The following is an 8,915-nucleotide window of genomic DNA, read 5'->3' as shown; positions in this document are numbered from 1 at the left end:
TACATATGTTAGAAAATATGGGGGCCAGCCCAGTGGCACAGCTGTTAAGTTTACCTGTTCTGCTTCAGTGGCCCCTGGTTTGCTGGGTCATTTCCTGGGTGTGGACATGGCACTGCTTGTCAAGCATGCTGTGGCAGGTGTCCCACATATAAATCAGAGGAAGATGGGCATGGATGTTAGCTCAGCACCAGTCCTCCTCAGCAAAATGAGGAGGACTGGTAGAAGAATTTAGCTCAGGGGTAATTTTCCTCAAAAACAAATTGCAAAATGTGGTCCAAGAATTTTAATTTGTAAAATTTTGATTTACATGTGGCTTAGAGAAATTTAAAAAAAAATATATGCAAAAATCCGTAATCATAAGATGTTATACTGTCATAGATATATTAACTAACATCTTATTGACTAAATAGATGGAATCATCAACTTCACTATAAGAGTTAAACAATCTGAGCATAGAAAATAATTTTTTAGAATTACAAAATTTAATCTAACAATATTACATTGTTTTGGCAAAGCAATTTTCTGACAACTAATTTTCTGAATGTGTCTTTCACATCTTTTTCCCTAAGGCTGTAGGTCAAAGGATTCAGCATGGGAATCACCACCATGTAAAACATAGATGCCACTTTAACTGTAAGCCAAGAAGTTTTAGGAGTAGGGATACAACATAGGGAAATGTTGGTTCCATGGAAGATGGTGATGGCTGTCAGGTGAGAGGCACAAGAGGAGAAGGTTTTCTGGCCCCCACTCTCAGAAGGTTCCTCACAACAGTAATAAAAATGACTATATAAGACATCAGAATAATTGTCAGGCTGCTCACCTCATTGAATAGGGCAATAATAAAATGCAGCACGTGGCTTATATCAAAGCAGGAGACAGAAATAATTATGCTATTTCTATAGCATATGCTGGAAAGCAATGCTAGAAGAAAATATGTGTCTGCCAGGGAACACATTACACCCCATGAGTAAGACCCAGCCACCAGCAGAGCACATGCTTCTGGGACATAGTAGTGATGTAGAGCAAGGGAGGACAAACTGCCACAGAATGGTCATAGGTCATCACTGCCAACTTGAAAGTTTCTATTACTCTAAATATACAAGCAAAACAAAACTGTAGAATGCAACTAGAGAAAGAGATGGTTCTATCTTCCACAATCAAGTTCTCTAACAATTTATGTGTTACTATGGTGGAATAAAAGAAGTGTACAAAGGGCAAGTGACTGAAGGAAAAGTACATGATTGTGTGGATTTGGAGGTTGATCTTGATGATTATTTTCAAGCCAAACCCCCCACTGCAGTGACTGTGTCGATAGACAAGAAAACCAGGAAGAGTGAAACCTGGAGTTCTGGGTATTCTACAAAACTCAGGAGAATAAAAGTGGGTATGATGCTTTCAATTCCTTCAGATAACATCACGATTCTTGTTAAATAAAGAACCAAAGGTTATGCCTGAAAAGCAAAACTGAATAGAAGGGAGAAATAGAGAGAAGAAAGAGGCTTCATATGTCTGTGTGTAGTTGCTATGTAGAGCAGTGATTCTCAAAGTGTGGCCCCCAAACCAGCAGCAGCAGGAGCTCCTGAGAATTTGTTAGGGATGCAAATTCTCTATCCACATCACGAACTTCTGAACCCACAACTCTGGGATGGGACCCACAATTCGTGATTTGATCAGTCCTCCAGGCAATTTTGATGCCTTCTAAGTTATGAGAACTAGTGGTATGGAAAGTATATAGTAATAATTGTATTGTTTAAAATTCAGCCCTTGTTAGTATAATTAATACAGCACTGAAATTTAAATTTAGAGCCAAAAGAAATTGTAAAGCAGAGAAGCAAGAGAGGCAGAACAGAAGCACAGAGTACTCTGTTTACAGTTCTAAGAATATGCTAAGGATCCAGGAGATCAAATTACATTGCCAATAGTGCCAAATAATCTTAGTATTAATTATTTTATTTTTGACCTTTCATAGACATAACACAGAATTAAATACCCATAGAATTTATGAGTTGGAATAAATCTTAAAATGTAACTGGTTTGTGCCTTCCAGCTAATGCTTAGGAATTCATTACAGAATTTTATACATGAAATGATCGTGTGCACTCCATCAAAACCTCCATTAATGGTACAATTCCTCCTGGGGTAATTTTGTGAATCTTTTGTTGACACTTTGATTAGCATTTATTTTATTAATTAAAGTTAATTAAGTTTCAATTAACTATTTGCTAATGTGTTTTTATGTCATCCACTCTGATATATATATATATTATTAAATTATAAATAGATCATATAAATTATGTATATATGATATTGATATTTTTAACAAACGTGACAGTATATTTCAATGGATATGCTAGTAAAATAGCATTATATTTCCAGGACATAAGAGATCTCAGAGGATACAAAGAAAAAGTTAAAAGCTGAATTCACAGTCTAAATTCTGCCAAATTCTGGGTCTTATATCTGCCTCCTTGACTATGAAGATATAGAATACAGAGAATTATAATTGAGTGTTACTCAATTGGCCACAAACTATGCAATTAGTTGAAACACTGTCTCCTATGTCATTGTGGTAGGTGCATTTTCTTCTAAATCTTGAGAAAATCACATCGTCACTTCTATCCCATTAATTACTTGTAGATATGGAATTATTGAAATAATACATTTCGATGGAAGAAAACATAAACTGTAGAATTTTAAATAAAAGAAAAGGGAGAATGCAGAAATAGCTGTTCTTACCTCAACTGTATTTCAAATTTCACATTCAAGTTTAGAGTGGAGAATCTTGGCCAATGCTACCTTAAACAAAGGATGAAGGTGACCTTTGTCAGTGATATAATGTGGAGATAATTTACCCACCTGATATTATGTGATGAGAAAAGCTTCACCTCTATGACATTCTTCCCCCTGAATCCATAATCCCAGCTTAATATGAGAAAATCATCAGGCAAACTCATACTTGGAAACATTCTACAGAATGTCTAGCCGGCACAACTTGGGACTTTCAAAGTCAATCATAGTAGGAAAGAGTGAAAAATTTTCACAGACCTGAAGAAGCTGGGGAGACATGACAACATTAAATGCAATGTGGTACCCTAGATTGAATCCCAGAAAAGAAAGAAGAAATTAATGGGAAAAAACTGATGGAATCCAAATAAAGTCTGGATTTTAGTGACCATAATTCATCAATGTTTCTCATTTTTAATTTTATTTTATTGCGGCAAGAACACTTAACATGAGATCTACCCTCTGAAGAGATTTTTTTCAGTCTACAATACAGTATTGTTGAGTACAGATAGAATTTTGTTTGGCAAATCTCTAGAATTTATTCATCTTGCTTAAATGAAATTTTATGCCCATTGATTTGTAGCTGCCCATTTCCCCATCCCCCAGTCCTTGTCAACTGTCATGCTACTCTTTGTTTCTATGAATTTGATTAATTTATATCCTTCATATAAGTGGAATCACACAGTATACGTCTTTCTGTGACTGGTTTATTCCACTACCATAATGTCCACAAGGTTCATCCATGCAGTCACATATTGCAGAATGTCCTTATTTTTAAAGACTGTATTCCATTGTATGTACATGCCACATCTTCTTTATCCATTTATCTGTCCAAAGACATTTAGGTTGTTTCCAAATCTTGACTATTGTAAATAGTTCTGCAATAAATATGGGAATGCCAACATCTCTTTGAAATCTGGATTTCAATTCTTTTGGATAAATACCCCAAAGCAGGATTACTGGCTCATAGAGTAGTTCAGTTTTTAACTTTGTGAAGAACCTCCATACTCTTTTCCATAGCAGCCATACATTTTGCATTCCCACCAATAAGGCACAAGGGTTTCCAGTTCTCTGTGTCATAGACAACTCTTGTCTTCTGCCTTTTGATAAGAGCCATCCTGACGAGATATCTTTGTGATTTTGATTTACAATTCCCTGATGATTAGAAACATTGTACATTTTTTTCTTACACCTACTGGTCACTGATATATCTTCTTAGAAGAAATGTCAAAATCAAGTCCTTTGCCAACTTTTTAATTGGGGTATTAGTTTTTTTCCTATTGAGTTGTATGAGTTCCTTAGTATGTATTGGCCATTAATCTTCTTATCAGAGGTATGGTTTGCAAATATTTTCTCCATTATGTAGGTTGCCTTTACATTCTGTTTATTGTTTCCCTTGCTGTGCAGAAGCTTTTGACGCATGTATAATGGTAATTGTGTAAGATGTTAACAATGTGGATAATTGAGTGAGGTATGAAAACCCTCTGAAATCTCTTTACAATTTATTTTGTAAATTGTAAATTATTAAATACTTTAAAATTTATTTTAAAAACATCAACATTCATATTAATAAACTTATTTCATTGGATCTCCACCACCAGAGCCAGCACTGCTTTATGCCAAGATACCATCACCTCCAGACTGAAATGTTGTAAATGCAGCAAGTACCATCTCAGCATCCACTTTCACCCCAACTCTGAATCATTTTGGTACAACCATTTGCCAGACTTCTTTTAATATCTCTGGTTTGGGTGCGTCTGGGATGCTAGGGGCGTTGGGGGGTAGTAATTAACATTTTTGAGCTCTTAATTACTAACTAAATAAGAACTCATTTAGTGAATGCAAATCTACATACTATTTCCTAATAATACACAGATTTCACAAAGAAGTAAACAGGATATAAAAATTCTAATTCCATAGGCCCCAAACTTGGGACATAGAGGATGCAGGATTCAGTTACTATCTCCTTCATGTAAAAGATGCTACAAAATCACAGCAGTCTGAGGACTTGCTTCAGTCACAGCAATTTTCTTAAGGTTGTGCTTTGATTTGATTTCCTTCCTTTGCATGTCTCCCTACCAAATTCTCAATTTCCCACTACATTTTATTTAGCTGGTATCTAGCTCAGCTACACATTCAAAATACTTGTGAAATAAAAAGAAGAAAATAAATATCTTACTTAATTTTAGTCATTTATATTTGCAAATAGTAATTGCAATTTACAAAGCAACTCTGTAAATATTGCTCAGTTAATTTTTGGAAAAAAAGTGGAATTAGTAGGAGATTCTAATGCTAACTCTGGGAATTAGTGTAAGTATTTCCAGCCTGTGTTGCTAATTAGAGGCAGAACTGGACCGTTCCCCAGAAGTTAACTCTCGTGTTATTTATAAACTCCTGTAACTCTCCATATAAGAGCATGATGAAAAATTTCTGGAAATCTAAGCTTATTGTAAGTGAGAAAGATTGAATATAGCCAAAAACTGATCTAAAGTTTCTAATTTTATGAAACAAGCTGAGAGTGTAAAATACTAGGATTGCCAGAAGTGGCTAAAATAATTACTGAGGCAAAATGACGCATCGTATTATGGCTCAAGGAAGACAATAGCAATTCTTGTAAAATCATTGAATAAAAGAATGGGGATGAATTTCAGTGACATTTCAGTTCATTTTTTTACAGGTCCAACGTAATCTGGCTCTTGAAGTAGTACACTGGTGTTTGTATTATAATATTTATGCAATCTGAAGTAAATTTATCAACCACCTAAATACTGAAATACACAAAATACAAATATATTAATATACACTTCTATGTATATTTTCTGTATATATGGGTATCGCTAGTTGTACATGTAGGTATTTACCAATCAACCTACAAAAAGGAAATATAGAAACAGATACCTTCTTATCATAACATTTGAAATCCATGCCAACATTTATTAATCATCAATTTCTATATTAAAACCATTTATGATAAAGTAAATGTAATGGTGTTTTATTAGATAATAAATTTACCTTAGGTGATTCCAAAGACAGGTAAATTAAAAAAACCTTCCCTCAACCCATCAGTTTTTCTGCCTGAGGTAATGACTGCCACCTGTTTGTTTATTTTGACTCACGAACAAATAGTAGTGCATTTATATGCTCATACATACAGAGACATGGATATGCACTTCTCACATAAATGATGTCAAGTGAGGACTACTGTGTGGTTCTTGCTCAATTTCCTGGTACATTTTGTTTTGGAGAAGAAAGTATATAGAAAATATAAGTATATATAAAAGTGATCTAACATTTTAATAGCTGCATGGTATCAATTTTTCAAAATTCTGTAATTTATTAGCTAAACCCTGTATTCAAGGGCGTTTAAGATTCTATAGTCTTTTGCTGTTATAAACAGCACTTTAAAAATATCCAAATGTGGGGCTAGACCAGTGACAATGTAGTTAGGTTCATGTGCTCCTCTTCCGTGGCCCGGGGTTCATGGGTTCAGATCCCGAATGTGGACCTACACACTGCTCATCAAGCCATGCTGTGGTGGAGTCCCATATGCAAAATAAAGGAAGATTGGCATGGATGTTATCTTAGGGTTAATCCTCCTCACACACACAAACAATATATATATATTATCCAAATGTATATCTCTTTACTTTGTTATTCAAGATATCTGTAGGATAAATTCTCAGAAGTAGTATGGCTGTGTCATAAGGTATATTTTCTTAGGATAGGTACTACTAAATTACACTCTAAAGTAATTCTACCAGCTTGCACTCTCACGAACCATGTGAGAGCCCTTGATTCCCCACACCTTGTTGTGGTGGGCACTGAGATGTCCTATACAGATCCATCTTCAAGGAAAGATGTATTCTCTCAGCTGTCAACTCCTTCAGGATTGGCACCAGCCATTGTGCCCATATGACAGATTACATATGGATATAAAGGCCTAGTCCAGGGGATCAACTCTGATTTGAGATATGTGTGACAAAGCTTCCCATAAGGTAGAGCAGGACTTTGGTGAATGTATCAAACCTGAATTGTCCTTGTATTCAATTGTGTATCCTTCCCTTTCCTTCCATAGCTATTTATCCTCTAAAAGTTGCATGCCAAACTCTGTCTCAACATCTGTGTCCAGAGAACTCAGCTTCAACACTTGCCAAATACACATTCTTTTCAAATTCTTTTAGATTATTTCCATTGAAGTAGAACTTAAATAATATGAAGTGAAAAATTGAGTTCAACTCTAAATTTTTTAAAGTGAACAAACTTCTACACATAGCAATAAGGTCATGATATTGGTTATTATAAAAATATTACCCAGAAGCATCCCTATAGCCTCTGCCAGTCAGTAGCCCCTAAGAATCACAACTATTCTGATACATTACTCCACACTAATTTTGCCTATTCATGAGCTTTATGTTAGTAAAATAATATGATTTATACTCTTTATTATTTGGTTTTCTTCCTTAACATTATGGCTGTGAAATTCTGTAATGTTGTTCTGAGCATCAATAGTTAATTTCTTTCACTTCTATACAATAGTCAGTTCAATAAATGCAACCAAAATTATTTATCTTTTTTGGATGGATTTATGTGTCACTTTCAGTTTGGGGCAATCAGAAATACTGTTGTTGTCAACATTCTTCCCCCTAACTTTTGTTCAAATAAGTATGTGTTTGTATTGGTTCTGTATCAAGAAATGAAACCATGGGTTCATACTTCCAAAGAGTTTCCAAACATTTGACAAACTTTACACTCCTACTCACCATTTATGAAAGTTTTATTTAACCCACATTTTTGCCAACTCTTGATTTAATAAATTTAATTTATTTTTTTAAGTTTATTAGATTGTTTACTAATATTTATTGGAGTTTTTCTACTTTACAGTTCTTAGGAACTCTTTCTATATAATAGTTGTTACACGTATCTCTCATGTATGTTCCAGAGATGTTTTCCAGACTATCCAAGCTTGGTTTACACAGACCCCGAGATAAGGATTTGGATGAAAGTAGTTTATCTGGAAGATGATCGTAGAAGCACCAGTGGCTAAGTAGGGAGAAGAGACAACAGAACAATGAACATGTTATTTTTGTGGACAACTGGGATCAGTCCAGCTGAAGCCCTCAGGAAGACTGTGTAAAACATAATTTAGACTTGTCTCATCCAAGGAGTGAAGAAGTTGGTATATTTATGTGCCCACTACCATACACCATTGGTTGAGAACTGTTCCTGGAGATGTTGACTGCTTGGCACTATCAAGCTGGACTGTGCAGACTGAGGGCATTCACAGAACCAGGAAAAATAGGCCTTCAGATAGAGACTCACAGGTATTTTCAGTAAGAAACATCTGAAGAAAGGAAAAAAGTTGAAAGACAAAAACAGAAGAACTTAATAAAGTTCCCATTTTCCCCCTCTGATCAGCCTTCCAACATATTTTTTCTGTCTTAAACTGTGTTTAATCTGCTATTAAATGCTTCTATTGGCTTCTTAATTTCAGTTGCTGTATTTTTTAAAAAAATATTTCTCCTTGGTTTTATTTTTAAGAAAATCAGCCTTATAAAATATCACGGTTCTGTTTCCTCAAATTTTTCAAATTTCTTTTTTAATTTTGTCTTCTTAATTATAGTTTGTGTGGTTGATTTACAATATGCATTCAATAATTCTCATTATAAAGTTCCTGTGAATCTATTATCTTTTGCTTCACCCAGTCTTCCTTTTAATGTGCTTAATTAACTTTGATTATGCATTGCGCATTATTTTCAAAAACTCATGTGGGAAAATAAATTGAGGCTTCAGATTATTTAATCTTCCTTGAGACAGGATTTTTGTTGGTTTCCAACAGACATTCAGGACAGTCTAGTACAACATCCATCTAATTTCAATACTTAAAGCTTCTTGGGCCACTCAGATGAGTCACACGCTAGTTGCAGACTAAGAAAAGCATGATCTGTCTTCTGACTGCTCTTACATCCCTCTGCATCTGCCCATAATCTTAATCCAGGTCAGGAAATGCTTTCTCTGAATCTTCAGCTTTGTTTACCATTGAATTTAAGCCTTTCGGTGTATTTCCATGAGACCATAAAAAGCGTAGCTTAAATCTTAAATGAATATGACTAGGTGAAAGAAGCCAATCTAAG

The 8,915-nt window shown here is 34.8% G+C and overlaps 1 pseudogene; it reads right to left on the bottom strand.

Annotated features, from left to right (window-relative positions):
- Nucleotides 1-482: 482 nt before the first annotated feature.
- Nucleotides 483-1,415, bottom strand: LOC139081370 (olfactory receptor 5D13-like; annotated as a pseudogene).
- Between the last annotated feature and the right edge of the window lie 7,500 nt (nt 1,416-8,915).

Source organism: Equus przewalskii, unplaced genomic scaffold (assembly GCF_037783145.1).
Source record: "Equus przewalskii isolate Varuska unplaced genomic scaffold, EquPr2 contig_R1839, whole genome shotgun sequence".
NCBI lineage: Eukaryota > Metazoa > Chordata > Mammalia > Perissodactyla > Equidae > Equus > Equus przewalskii.
Note: the sequence above shows the minus strand (reverse complement) of the source record. Positions and strands in the feature narration are given on the sequence as shown.